Source organism: Dromaius novaehollandiae, chromosome Z, assembly GCF_036370855.1.
Source record: "Dromaius novaehollandiae isolate bDroNov1 chromosome Z, bDroNov1.hap1, whole genome shotgun sequence".
Classification (NCBI taxonomy): domain Eukaryota; kingdom Metazoa; phylum Chordata; class Aves; order Casuariiformes; family Dromaiidae; genus Dromaius; species Dromaius novaehollandiae.
Window position 1 is genome coordinate 50,573,341 of NC_088132.1, and position 16,085 is coordinate 50,589,425.

Below are 16,085 nucleotides of genomic sequence, written 5' to 3' on the forward strand. Positions count from 1 at the left end.
ATTTTAGTGTTTTATTAAAATTAGGATAAAAAGTGTGTTCATAGGATAGCATCCCTATTTGAATAACATCATTTGACCTACATGAACAGCAGCAGTGATAAATGCTGTTTAACAGATTGTGACAGATTCAAGGCCATCACCTTTATGGTGGAATTCTGTAACAGGACATAAAAATAACTAAATCAAAAGCATCTGACAGATGAATTCCTATTTGAAACAATACCAAGAATTTTAGATAGGTAAAGTAAAAATAATTATTGTAAAGAATCTGGCAAAGAACTTATGGGGAAAAACACTCTTTGGGGAAAAAAAAAGATTCCGCATATCTTAAAGAAACAAATTTATCTCCCTACCTCTCTAACCACTGGTTTTTAATTCAAGCACCACTAACACACTGTGTTAGTTACTAACACACATTGGTTCAGTACCAATGCACAGGAGTCACTTTGTGCAAAACTTGAATTTTTATGTGCAACTGATCTGTTGATTACTATGTGAAGCCAGCTGAAAGAAGCCCCCCCTCCCCTCCCCCTCCCCGAGGTAAAACAGCCTATAGAGCTGCATATAGGAAGATGTATAAAAAGCAGGAGTAAATCCTGGGACATGTTTCTATATTTGTAAAAGATGGTGAACATAATGACCCGTATTTTTAGAAGTGTGTATAAACACAGGTAAACAAATTCGTGTGTAAAATATATTTATAGACTATATATATTTTACACACACAATCTAGAGATATTGCTAGAATGTATTTAGATTTGGCATTCAGTATTATTAAAACTTTGCACTGATAACCAACAAATCAAATTGCCCATTTACTTGTTATCCAATCTCTCTCCAGCTGGTAGGTCTCATATCACTTCCTGGCAGAGATATTTTAATTTACCCAACATAGAAGAATTTTGGCTTCAAATACGTAAACATACTGGTTATATTTCCATTTCTATGACTCATTACATTAATCACAATTGGATACAGTATGGGAAATCTGTCCCTCCTCCTTTATATGCTACAAATTAGGTAAGTCTTTTCTGGACGCTGAAGGTGTTTTTAATGTTGTAGCTCTACCATCCAATAGTTAATAAATATTTGGGCACAGTTCCTTTTAGAGTTACTTCATTTTCTTAATCAAAGGTTTCAGCACATTTTAGTCATCTGCTAAGAAGAAATTCAGTGCAACTGAATTTCCGCTTCTTAAACCACTGTTCCTTGCCTGTTTGGTTATTGTAATTGAATAGAAAAATCAGTGACAATCACTAGCACATAAAAGATTCCATTGAGAACCATTTAAATACTATAAGAAATAAATGAAAATTAAATTAAATTCAGAAAATTTTGCTTGAATCAGCAGGTTCAAGAGAAGCTTCCGGTAATACGCATGTAGTACAGGCCATATCTTCTCTTAAGCCAAGTCTGATTCATAAGATCGCACATCCAGTTCTCAGAATCAGAGTGCTACAATGAGTACAACCTATGTTAAAGTGATAAGGACCAATAAAAGAAGTTTAGGATGACAGAGCAGCTCCCAGGTGATGGGACATTGATGGTACTTTTATCACCAGTGATTCTCAGCGAGTAAAGGATGACTATTACTTTGGCACCTCTAAGCATGATGCTTTCGGGGAGGCAAAAGCAGAGAACAAAGCTCTGCAGTCATTATGGAATTAAATATCGGTTTGCCCAGCCTTTACCATTTGCCTTTCAAAATGCAAGTTAACTAATGGGACAGCGTCCCATTATATTTATATATTTATATATTTGCAATGCAGAGCATCCCAAAAGTGCAGTCTTTTCCACAAAATATTTGTTACTAGTTAAACACATGTCCAGTTCCACATACAACCCTCTCCTGTCTGAGATCTTTCTTTTCTTGCACAGTGTTGTCACAGTGTTCAGTACTACCCCATTTTACTTAGTAGATATTAAAAAGATGTACAGTTTTTTGTGGACAAATCTTACAAAATTCTTTCCTACAGATATTTACTAGAAATTGGAAAGAAGAAAGTTAAGAAAGGAATGTCTCACACCCTGAAATTTTTCCATTGCCTTCCATTTTCTCACAGGAACGTGTAGGGGAAGTAGTCCTAACTTCAATGCCCGGACGCACAAAGATGGTGACTATTAGATTTGTATTGAAAGTAGTACAGATGACTAAATGAGGCAGAAGGTGATACAACCACACCCCTTAAAGCTGCAATTGGCCATGAACACACTTATTACATGTCAATTGGTGTTGTGGTGATGAAAGATAATTACAGATTAGTAAATGCAATATATTGGGTATATGTTTATGTAATAGTTTCCTGCTTTCTTAAAGCTTCTGGGGAGAGCATTTTCAGTCCATTTGCTGGAATACAGGTACACAGGTAATTCAATATGACCTAAAGTAACCAGCTGCAGTATTCCTAAATAGAATCAAGCAGATGTAGCTAGTTACTTTGTGTGTGAATTAAGAGAAAATTTCTAGACAATAATCTATCAATGTTTAGAGCGCTTTTTTGTTTTTTGGGTTTTTTTTTCTTTGTTTTTAAAGGAACAGCACCTCAGTCAAGGGCTACCTCCAATTTTCAAGCGTATCTGATTTTTTTTTTTTTAAATCAACTCTTTCTTAAAAACAAACTTGTCATGAAGTCAAGATCATATCTTTAATTCTAGATGCAGTGGAGTTAATGTTAAGGCTTCCCCCCGCCTTTTTTTTTTTTTTTTTTTTTTTTTGTGCCAGCCTTATTTCATTTGGGGTTGGGTCAAGACCTATTATAACATGGTTCACTCAGATTGCATTGAAAGCAATATCACATGGTTTATTTGACTAACATAGACAATAATAATTTGATAAATAAAAGATAATAAGAGATAATATAATGATAATACTACAGATAATTTAGAATATCAAGTGCTGAATTGCTTGTTGTGATGAGTTGTTAGTTCCCTATCCACAGGGCCACATTGCTTTTAAACTCATCCAGTGATTATGCATGAGTGATTATGGACATTCTGAAGGCAGAAAGAAAGCAAATGCATTGTCTTATTAGCTGCGAGTTGTTTTCTCATATTTAGTTTACAATTGCTGTTTCCATTGGAAGCTTCTCTAAGAAAAAAAAAAAACAAAATATTTAGTCTAAAGCATGTAATATTGCTCAGTTAATATAATTCATTAATCAGATTCAGACAGTTTTGACCCCTGGAAAGGAAAAAAACATGCAAAGCCAAAATTTTCTCACTCCATTTGGCAAGATGATTTTAATTTATGTGGGTTTATTTGTTTAGCACTAATTTGCATGTGACTTGTATTAGTGACTGAAGGTATTGCCATTAGGTAGCTCATTAGAAGTTCAGGTCACAGGCTTATGGCCAGTCCAACCTAGGCAGGTTGCTCATTGTGGCATTAGGCACTGCATGAGATTGAGTGGCTTTTTCAGGGGAAAAAATAGAGCGATGCAAACTTCGCATTTCCTCTGAGGAACTAGTGATTTATAGGTAGCAGTGACTACGCTGTCAAACCTCTCACAGGGTAAAGTATTAAATTTAAATAAATTTAAGTAAATTTAGATGGTGATATTTTAACATTATATGAGCTACATCACAAAACCACTACTTCATTATTACTGTTCAATATACCCCCCTCTACTGAGGGTTAAGGCTTGTCCAACTGACAGCCTACCACTACCTGCAAGATACAGTTTCAATCACTGCTTCCAAGGAATGAATTCTATTTCTCTTATGTACGACCATCAGCATTGTTCCTAGAAGTATGACCCTATGGCTGTATTGATACACATTATGTATTTCCATCTAAGTATAACCAAGGCATACAAATTGATCTTCTTTCTTCAATGTCATCTGTCATCTTCATTATTTACTACTTTCCCACTCTTTCTGTCATCAGCAAATGCTATCACTAACGATTTTATATTTTCATCCATTTGTCATCAATAAAACATTAAATAGCATTAGACCAATAACTGATCCCTATACTCTCATAAAAACACATTGGAAGATAATTCTCTGTTTGTAACTCTTTTTTAGACTTAACAGTAAACCAATTTCTAGTCAGTTAATTATAACTATATTCCATGTTTAATTTGCAATATTTAATTTTTGAAGCCAAATGTTGTGGGTAACTAGATAAGAGGCCTGAAGAAGACTAAGTACATTTTAGCAAAACTATTACGAAAATCTTACAAATATGAAATCTTTCAAAAAATAGTTTGACAATATCTACTCTTCATAAATCCATGCTGGTTGACATAGTACACTCCTTTAATACTTTACTAATTTTGTCCTATTGTGCCACATAACCCATTCCATTGTTTTGCCTTAGGAACAATGTCAGATCAGCAGGTCTAGAGACGTCCATGCCAAAAGTTTTATCCTTTCTTAAATGTTAGTACAAGATTAGATTTCTTTCCACTGTCTGGATTTTTCCTGATTTTTTAAGATTTACAAGACAGAGTATAGAATAAGTCCTCTGACATTCATTTAAAATCTTTTGAGAGGCAAATTATATGGATTTTCTATTAAAATACATTGTTTGGCAGCTGCTTTCACATCCTCCATTTTTCTTGAAAAAGAAAGTAAATTCCTTGTCCTATGATAAGGATACACTATCTAGGTTTTCCTAGATATAAGACAGAAATATTTATTCAGTATTTCTGCCTTCTCTGTATTATGAAGAATTCTATCAGCTTAATCAAGTAATGGACTACTGCTATATATTTGCTTGCTTTTCTTAGAACTAGATTAGAAAAAAACATTTACTGTCTTTAACTTAACTGTTTTTCTGTTTGTGTCCTTTTGCTTAATGCCTCGATAATGTCTCATTATATGGCAACTCAGTCCTTCATAAGCCCTCCTCTCCCCTTTTCTTAATACACATTTCACCCACACATTCACTCTCACAACTGCTTGAAAAACAAAGTTTTCTTCTACTTACCTTGCAAAAATCTTCTGGACAGTTTCCAGAATTTTCTCTGTCTTTGTTTTCTGGATGAAGATTATGTCCTGGAACATCCCGTGAACACGCCTTTTCTTCAGAAGTCTCCTGAGTTCTGGAAGTCCTCTACAACTGTGATTTATTACATGAAGCAGTGTTACTCATAAGTATCAATATTACATATTTTTAAAACTTTTTGTTCATCATCAAATCATTTACGTTTTAAAATAACTAGAAAGAAAAATAGGCTTCTTCTGTTTTGTTTAAATTTCTTATAAAAAGGAATGCTGAGTTTCAAAGGTTTGCTTTTTTCAAAGAACATATGTTAATGAAATGATTTTTTTCTAACAATTTGTTGTTTAATAAAAATAATCAATATTGGAAGCTGGATTTCTCTCAGACATTTACTGATCAAAAAACTCAAAAGCTCAAAATGTTTACCTGAAAAAACATCAAGGAACTAACTGGATTTTTTTTTCTTTTTTCTGCTTTACATCCTCTCTTTCAGCACAGTCTCTGAGCTGCCAAGTGCAATCACATTTGCCATGATGGATCATAATCATCCACTTTCCTAAACCAGCCTGGTATATTACGATTTCCACTGATGCAGTATGTCTTGAGGTTTTCAAGGCCCTTACATAGCATGGTGGCATAAGACATCAAGATTATACTAAATAGTCAAATATATTTGACTAGAATTGCTTAAAAAGCCAATATATAAAAAAAACTTATTAAAAAAAGGAGCTGATGAAAAATAGAACAAACTCTACTATAAATAAGAAATGTAACCAAAGTATAACTATAATCTGCTCACAGATCTTACAGTGTTTGTGAGATCAACTAATAGCTCTAGAAAACATAAACCAAAAAGTAGCAAGTGCCCAGAACATACACAGATATTTTCTCACTCTTTACAACAGTTTTTGAACAAATATGATCAACCATTTTCAAGGTTTTTTTTATGCTACAAGTCATCCAACCAAGGTAGAACGATTCTACAAAACTCACAACTCGCAATCTCAGTAACTGAAACCTTGCTGTTACTACATTTATTCTTTCGATATATTTGTGAAGTTCAGGCATGGGGTACAGCAGAACCTCATTTTAGAAGAGCAGACTGATGGCTAGAAGACTAAAATATTTACTAAGAGAAATCTTAAAGCCTTCCTTAAAGTCCAAGTAATCAAGAACAGCACTCCAAACTTATTAACCTTATTTGGTTAGATGACTACAGGCTCTGCTGAATTTCTGGAAATGAAGTCCACTCTACACTTATTTATTCCTTTCTTTCTACATTGTACTTGAAAATTCCATGAATATTCAGAGCAAAGCCCTCCAGAAGGTATCCTACAGTTGCCCAGTGCACATTTCCAGTTCTTCTGTGTCTCACCATCTCTTTCTACAAACTCAGTATAAGTAGAAACCCTAAAGAAAAGCAACTTGCAAACTATTTTTTGGGGAAAAAAACCCAACCCTATTTTGCAAGTACAGAACTCGAAATAGACAGCTTTGGTGAGAGCTCCAAGGTATGATATAGGTTGGGAAGGACAGTCCAAATAGCATAGGAGGTAAAAATTGTCATTAAATATCAGTACAGGCAAATTAATGAGGAATACTGTTCAGGTCACTGGAGGGAATAATCAGTACCCTAACTGCTACCCAATACTTTCACACATCCCTTTTTCTTCAATAACAGCCATAATAAGAGCAGTAAACGTGGCTTTAGCAAATGAAAAAAAATAGAACAATAATGTCAAAATTGCAAGAGATCAAGAATTTGCCTCATATTTCCATGAAATAAATTAAGTCCATATTTTTATTCATCTTGAATTGTCCTAGGTTTGTGGATATTGTTTTTCTGTTATCTTCTTGTGAAACTGAACATTTTTTGAATCCTGAGGATTTCTATTTCATTTTTTGTTAAACTTATGAAGAAATGCTTTCTGCATGTGTGTGACCGAAGAACTTTAGTAGCAGCAGCATCCCCCTTCTGTTCTCACATGATAGAAGATAGCTCAGTCCTTTACCCCACAGCACGCATGCACTGCCAAAGTCTATAGGAACTCTCATTACAATGTACAGAGTGGACTGGTCATTGGAAGAGCATTGCACTCTTTCCTTCATGAAGCATTTTTCTGCTTCTGTATTTATAAATATATTTCAATATGATTCCAGAATTATCTGTTCTTATGACCTACATATTAATTACTGTTGAAAATGCATATACATAGTGAAAAGTTGCCAACAAAGTCATAAAATATCAAAAGCCAAAATCTGTAATATAATAAAAGCACTAGTTGTATTTCTGGGTATTTTCTCCTTTCGTTCCCTGTCATTCTCTTATTGCCATTAACAATCACAATCCTGCAGAACAACTTCTGATAAAGCTAGCTAGGGGCCGAGTTGTTTCCCTTAACTTCAGCTGAACACGAACGTCCTGCTTCATTTAAGATTCATGCATATTCTTAATTTTACATCAGGTCCATCAATGCTCAACTGTAATCTAAAATTAGTACAGATAATTTTCCTTTAATACATATATGTTGACCAAATACTATTATAACTGGTATATACATATATAAACATAGACAGACATACACACACACTGTGTGGTAAGGTTAGATAGGAGAGAAAGGAGATGAGGCAACATGCATAAGAAAATGGATAGATCAAGAGATTAGATAAGATGAAAAATAAAATCAGGTAACAGATTCTAGATTAGATCAAATAGATAACATTACTGAAATTCTATCGTATAGAACCAGTTTAATAATCCCAGGCAAGCCAATTCATTTAGCAATAAAAGTTTATATTAACCAAACTATGTATACTGTATTTAGCACTGTACAGTCACATTCTGAAAAAGAACGCTTTGGCAGCTGTAAGAGCAAAGAGACAATAACTTTGTATTCCTGACTGATCTCTCTCTCTCTTCAGGCCTTCTGCTGAGGGACATCACACTACACACAGAAAATGAACATTATCACCATCTGTTGGCTGTTTGGTGATGTATACAGAATGAGGTATCAACTCCGTTCCTTGAGAACAGGTGCCCTTATTAAAAAAAAAAAAAAAAAAAAAAAAAAAAAAGAAAGAAAGAAAGAAAAGAAAAAGAAAAAAAGAAAAGAAAATGAAAAAAGAAAAAAAAATTCTCAAAACAGCATTATGCCATACTTACTTGCGTTATAAGCAGAGAGGCCACAGATTAAATTGACTTTATGAATTAACTATTACTTCCTTCTAAAGCAATCAAAATAGTTCAGTAAAATACAGATGTTCCTGCTATAGGAATTCCCTGTGTTGGGGGGAAGAGGGAGTAGGAAAGCAAAAAGAGAAAGGAGACACATTTGCTCAGAATAAGGTAGCTCTGATGCTTTCAAATTCCATTTGTAACTGCCAAAACTAAAATAAGAGCACCCTAGGTTTTACCAGATAGTTTGCAAGTGTAGTGAGTATTTTAATCAGGAGTCTGAGTCAATACTCATTCAAAACACAAGGTTTAGTTCCAGCTTCCAGAGCTGCAGAAGTATCAGTAACAATAAGTAATGAGGTAAAATCTATGACTATAGCTCTAATTTGAGCAATTTTTATAAATAAAATCAGACTATGATAATTAGCATCAACAAGTACCTGAAATCCAAACAGGGTGGGAAGAAGAAAGAAAAAAAAAAAAAAAAAAGATGAGAGAAATTCAGGGAGAGTAGCAGGAGGACATGGGAGAGCTAAGTGAAAGGAAATTTAGGTTAAAAATTATTTCCTAATATGACTTCTACTGGACTACGGTGGAGACATTTAAAAAGGAAACTGAACTGCAATATCAGTTGCTTACCATAAGGCCTAATAAGTCACTTGATCACAGAACTGAGAGAATCTAAAGAAAATGGACAAGATGACTCTTAAAAACAAACAAACAAACAAACAAACTCTGGTCTTTCTGTTACTAACATTTAGGATTCTGCCTCAGGAGAGTGTTTCAGACTTTCATAATTTGATAGTTAGGAACTAGTCAGCTCCTTATTTACTTTTAATAGACATTACTTCTGTTGATCAGGCTCATGAATTACTTCCTTAATGATTGGAAATTACGTACCAAAATAATACATCCAAAAGTTATTGATGATCAGTGGAGATATTTTACATATAGGTATATTTAAGATAACACCAAACTATTCAGCAGAAAGGGGTAATCGGCCTAAGAATTCTGCATGCCAGGAAAATTAATGCCTCCTTGCAGCCCCCTTCCCACTTTTAAAATCTAAAATGTGACCTCCCAGGCATCGTTCATTACCTAGTTTATAGCTATAAAACAATAGAGATCAGTAAAACATAGACACTTTTTTACTAAAAGTGAAAAGAACAACTCTTTAGATCAAAACACACATTAGGATATTTAATATGAATACAAAACAACTAAAGTTAAGAAATCCATTCCAATGTAAAATTTACTTTAAAAAGTTATCTGAAGTACATAAAACTCGCATCCTAAAGTTAAAACTGGTAAGAAGTGTCTTACAGAGGACTAGTAAAATGAGTCATTTTTTCCATGGTGCCTAGCAAACTATTTTTGTTCTCTCTCCAATATGTACAATGTGCTTAGAAGAGGACATTACACCATTCCCAATTGTTACACTCATCGCATTTCTCCCTCCCTAATCCTATTCTTTGAATTAAAGGGGGGGGGGGGGGGAAGAAAAAGAAAGAAAGAAAAATCTGCTGAACACTAATTATTTAACCTTACCTCCTACCTACTTTCTGTCTTTATCTGAGGTTTCTTAAGGGCTATAATGAGCTGTCCCCACACAAACAGGCCAAATTAGTGGATAATTACTGCTGGGTCTGTGAATGTTCTCACTCCTCCTTTCTTACAGTTTCACAACATTACCAGAATGGTCTGTCACCTCCCTACCAATTAGGCACAATTACTACTTTATAACATTAGTGGTGGCAGGCTTATTATGTTGGAGGATATGTAAAAGTAAGGGAGGGTTGTGGTGAGCGGGCAGTGAATCAGGCCAGTGGAGGTCATTATCACACCGGTAACTTGTATAGTCATAGTTTTTAGTTTATTTTCCAGGACAAAAGCTATATAACCAGTTAGAAAAGTAGTGTGTGTGTGTGTGGGGGGGGGGGGGGGGGGTTGTTGTTTTTTTGTAAACAAACCATCATCTCGTTTTTGTGCCTCCAGGTTTTCCAGGTGGTGGCGCTAATGCTTGCCTGAGTTTGTTCCTTCCTGTCATGAAAAGATGCCTTTTGGCTGACAGAAAAGGATCGGTTTGTCTGACTTTATCAGGCTGCAGTAGATATATTAACTATGTCATGTCAAAGGGAGTAGCGCTGACCTCAGAGTGCACCAAAACATTCCCTTCCAATCTGTATTTAAACGAGGGAGTGCAGGTCAAGATAAAGCTACGTTAAATGCTCAGAGGAGGAGAAGCTCTAATCTTTTCTAAACAGTACATTACTATGTATATAGTTAATTTCTTGGCTTGCCAAAAAACAAACAAAAAAATCTAACGCGCCTTGGGATTTTTTTCTACATCTTACCTACCTTCTAAATGGGGAAAAAGGGAAATACTTAATATCGCGTATTTTATAAGATACATTTCTGAGCGTGAAATGACTCTGCGATTTAACAGAAGAAGAGACCACCACAGTTTAATTGGTGGCCGTGAATACACAGTCCTCAACTGCTTGTTTTAAAAAGCTTCCATCAGCCCTCTTCTTTTCTCTTTTCCTCCTATTTCATATTTCCAGGTTATGGAACCTTTACTATCTTTTTCATGGAGCAGGCTCAAATATTTTTAGGACCAAACTGTTATATTCATGAAGAATTATAACTGAATATGACCGGTACTGCCATATTAATCAAATTAACTTGGAGGGCATTATTGTGAAGACAGTGGACAAACTCGAGATGCCTGTTAAACGTTCCGCCAGCATACCATGCCTCAGCACTGACATTTCTTATACAGAGTCGATGAGAGTAGCCTTGTCTCACCAGACAAACTGAACTGAATGAAAAAGCTTGTCATCATGAACGGGGAAAAGTTCATGTGTTTTTCCTGCTTTTAAACCAGTTCATTATTATTTTTATTACAGATGCATTTGAGATAGAAATATTACTCATGGAAACTTCTACCTCTAATTTCTGCTGGATTACTTTCTGTATACAGCTGATTCTTTGCAAATTGGATTTTTCAGCACAAGGGGAAAAGAAAAAGGTTTAAAAAAGGGAGAGAACTGGGCAGCAAAAAGAAGATAGCTAGGGAAGACAGTGTCCTCTTCAAACATACTCTGAATAATATCATGATAATACTCTTACATTCCAATATTCATTTGTGTACACCAGTTGTCAAAGTATCTCTAATCTTTCTCCTGAAGTAGAAAACTGTAGACTCATCTACTGCTGCAGAGAACAGCCTCACATGTGTCCCCTGCCTCCAACTTTAAACACAAGTGAACAGCAAAGGCTTGCTGATCAAAAAAAATACAAACTGAAGACCCATTAGCAGTTGGAGCTCATCTTCTGGTTTAGTTTCATCCACGAGGAAATCAGTTTGTGTGATCTGAGACTGACACTCCTGACCTGAACTGAAACGCAAATGCAGATACACCTGCAGTGAACCCTTATATTAACTACGGCACCACCTGCTCACGTATCCCAAAGTATTTTTACAGCATCAAACTATTCTTATGCAACTGTTTTAATTACCAGTCCTTAAAACTGTGCACTGTATAAATATTTAGGTGTAGGTTCATGTCTTCACTTCACTTCAAGTGTCTAACTTACACACTTAAGTTAGAAGGTTACTCCCTGTAGGACACTTAAATTTGATGGTAAGAATGAAGCTCTTCAAGAGGACAGTTCAAAACAAGCTCGTTTAGATGTTGTAAATTCCTCTCTGAAAGTGTCCGTCTTCTTCCATAGACTTTCAGGAGAGTAGCATCCTAATTTAACCCCCCAAATTTGGTACTAAAATAAGGGTGCTATTAACATTCTCTGCAGCTGACTATGCACCTTTGCCTCATTCTTTGTATTTTGTGTATTTCTTTAGTCGTTAGTATTAATACGCTAATAGCAGGTCATAATAACACATTTCAACTGACTCTACAAAAAGTAGCACTCAGATCCTCATTGCAGATGCAAATACTATCTCATATAGTAAAACCTTACTCATTAAGAATTTGCACACCATGCCTCATCTCCACGTTATTACTGACTACTAAATTATATCAGTATTTGGTATTATAGACATCGTATAAACTAACATAATGCTAGCAGAACCTTTATACTAAACTTCTTGGTAACCATTTTAAAAAGCGTACACATGCTTTAAAAAAGAGTGGTATTTTGATGAAGCAATGAGTGACCCCCTTGAAAATACGGATTTATTTTACTGTCCAATTTTCTCCCAGTGGGCAAATGTTGGAAGTGTAATGATGGTGAAGGACTCATTGGAGAGCTGCTACAAAGTTCTTTTGGGTGGCTAAGTGGCAAACCCTAGGAATTCATTAGATAATTTCGCTTCGATTTTCTTTTAAATAGCACTGACTTATTCATGTTTACTTACATCGTGTTACTTTATGGCATGAAAAATGTGCACGTGAGGGAGGGGATTCTCATCACACAGAAATCAAGAGCAAACTGATTTCAATAGTTCCCAGATTTCACTCATTGCTTCAGCATCCTCTGAAAGGATTATGCAATTTTACCCTGAGCTTAACAAAGAAGGGAAGAAATAAACAAAGTTATAAATGGTTTCAGCTGCATATCATGTAAGGTTCACAGTTCAGGACTATGCCAATAAATCATTTCACTCAAGTTTTTATAGGGACTAACAAAAATAGCTATAAAATTTGAACTTTCCTACTGTTTTCCAGGGCTTTAGTTCATCAAGCAAAGGCAACTTCTTATTTTAAAGTAGTGGTAGTAGCCCAGGAATATGGCAGGTTGACAGGCCTGAGGACTACAAAACCTTTTTTTTTTTTTTTTTTTGGAACAAGCACCTGGCATAGGGACAAGACAAAATTCTTTAAACCTGCTCTGATCTTCCTCAATTTCAGCTCTAAGGAATGTGAAGCTACAGCTGCTAGTACAGTGTTCAGCATCTCCACTGAGATTGAAAATAAGAACGCCTAGTGCAACCTCCACTAAAACCATTTAGAAAGTGATTTATAAAAAAACAGAAGTATATCTGTATAGTAATTCAGTTCTTCCTGAATAGTATCAAGAGGAACTGTCAGGCACACAGAGAAAATGATACAAGATAATTAAAGTGAGCAATTGGAGGAGGAGAAGAGAATAGGAAATATTTTATTAAGATGTCCAGTATTTTTTAGAACTTTGTATGAACAGATCTTCCAAACCTGCAAGATTGTCATGAAGAGGAATTGGTTTAAGACATACGTTATGGGATGAGTTTGTGATCCATCATGAGACACTGGCATATGATAAAAATGAGTTGGAAAAGAGTGTTAATTACAATGGAACGCAGAAATAAAGATATCAAACTTTTAGCTTATTCACCAATCCACCTGCACACACTGCCCATTTCTTTTTTCTGTTACTTCAGCAGGAACTAGACGTAATTTCACAAGACGCTTTGGAAACGTACTGGTGTAAAACTAATACAAGATGAAGAGAATTAAACCACCAGTTTCTGTTCTGTAACTCTATTTCTTTGAGGTGTCATGCTGGCTAGAGAAAAGTACATTAGTAGTACATTAGTAATAAAAAGAAATCTGATTAAAAGCTTGCCTTCCACGCACCAACTTATTCTCTGTTGTTCCAGGCAGCAAGATAAAGAACATAATTCCATTGTTTCTCTGAAAGTATTGTAATCGTATCAAAAGTGAGTACCCTTTCACATAAAGCCATATCATCTGACTTTTCCTAAGATAGGACAGCAATGCCACAGCTTCATTCTGGAAACACCTGGTAAAGCACCATATATGAGTCTGCTGTACATTTTCAATAGAAAGCTTGCACTGAGATCCCAAGAGTAACGGACAAAAGCTCTCTTCCTCTCCTTTAGTGGTTTCATGTCTATGATCAGGTATCATGTGGGATTTTTACGCACTTTATAGATCAAGCTAAATCTTAGAAAAATCAGAAATGAAATAAGAAAAAAATATGAACCAGTTGTGTGCAGAATCAGAACTGCCTCTGTTTCTCCACATGGACAGAAGGAAAATAGTAGTGATGGATGAACCTCAAATAATTTATAGCAATACCTAAAATATTTGTACTTATCTAAGAAGTATATCTAAATCTTTTCAGGCAGGAAATGTTCTAAGAACAAGTCTTCTTATGAGACTCCCACAGTACCTGGATTTCAATGTAGAATCGCAAATAACAGGAAAATAGCTTTGCTCATGCTAGTTCAGTAATTCCATTTTTGGTCTCCAACAAACAAACAAACAAAAAACAAGAACAGAAGTTTTAGAGGTTTGCCAATATAAATTTAACAGAGGGAAAACATTGCTTTATTTGTACCTTCAGACAAACTGCTGTTAGAATTAACGTGCCTGTTGGTGGACATACTCCTTATTTTTTGTCTACACAAACAGAAATTGCACCAATTAATTTAGATACAAATACAACTTCCTTGTGTACGTATGAGTACCTTTTTATTACTTCCAATAAAGTGATTCCTTACTGACCGAATTAGGGTACCCAATCAAAGTACTCCTAAGCCAGGCAAGAACATCCGTGCATAGGCTTGAACCAAATAAGCGCTAATATTGACAACAGACAAGTCTGTGATGTTCTAGAGTTCTTGTAAAGGAGTTTTATCTAAATTTTTCATAGTAACATCCTACATAGGATAGTTACCATAGTGGAGAATCTTAGTGGAAATAAACTCCCTGAAGTTTTTATCCCTGTCTTTCTTGCCAGCAGCCAGAGAAGATAACCACTCCACAGTCAACCTCAGCTAGTTCACCTTACTGCAACACTACTGCATTGCTTTCCACCTGGATTTTACAAATTGTTTATACTTTGGGGCAAGAATTTTATATAGCGGTCAAGACAAAGCCAAAAAGGTTAAGGGCTGAAGCAAGTTAGCCTTAATATTGTGTTTCTTGCAGTAGAAGTAAACCCAACATTTTGGCATATTATAACTTAAGTGTGTGCAGAACTTACCCTATCACACTGAATTCACTTAAAACCTCTTGTCAAATAGAAAAAAGGGGTACCGTACTTAGAAAGCATTTACCAGAAAAATGGAACTGTCTGTTGTCAGGACAGAATAAGAAATATTCAGTTGCTTCTACATGTACACCCACTTGGTATATAAACAAAAGCAGTTTCTAGTGCTGTCACTCCGTCTCCTTTCATAAATAATAAATTCATTTCACAATTTCTAAACTTACAAAGAAAATTAAAGTAGCCTTTCCTTAAGATGAAGTTCATGCCCATCTTTAATGCAATATAAAAATCTGTTACTGATTTCACAGTATAGTGGTCCCAAGGAAGCTTTAGAGGGCTAATTGAGAAGTTCACATATAAATGTAATTTGCTCTATTGTCAAATAAATGTTAACTTAATATTTTTACACATGTTGCTTCTGTTTTTAATTTGGAAAATGACAAAGAAGTAGAAAATGTACTGTAGGGAACAATTCAGAATTACCAGAAAGATGAAGTAGGTGACCTACAAAAGTTTTTTCTTTCAAAACTTCCAGTAGCAATATTCCTTTGACACAGCCATAATGACTAGTGGCAAAAGTTGTGCAGATATGTTAAAATCAAATTAGCCAATTTATACCATACAAACTCTAAAGCAACAATCACTCCTTAGATACTGCTCACAGGTCCACAGAACAAACTTGCAGTCTATCTTTCTGCCAATGATTTGACACTGCAAAGTATTTGGTGGCAACACCCAGTTTAAGGTTTTTTCCTGATCTCTGCTCCCTGCTGCTCACTTTAGCCCTCTACCGCTGCATAGTGCTGTCCCTTCACGTGTGCCACTAAAAGCATTAGCCTAGCCACACGGTGGCATGACTGGGGAACTGATTCCATTGAGAACTTAAATCTGGCAAAAAAGAAAAAAAAAATATATATATACACATACATACACACACACACAAAATTTTTTTAGAATACCTTGTTTGCAATGCAGTTATACAAAGTAAGGGGACAAATAAGG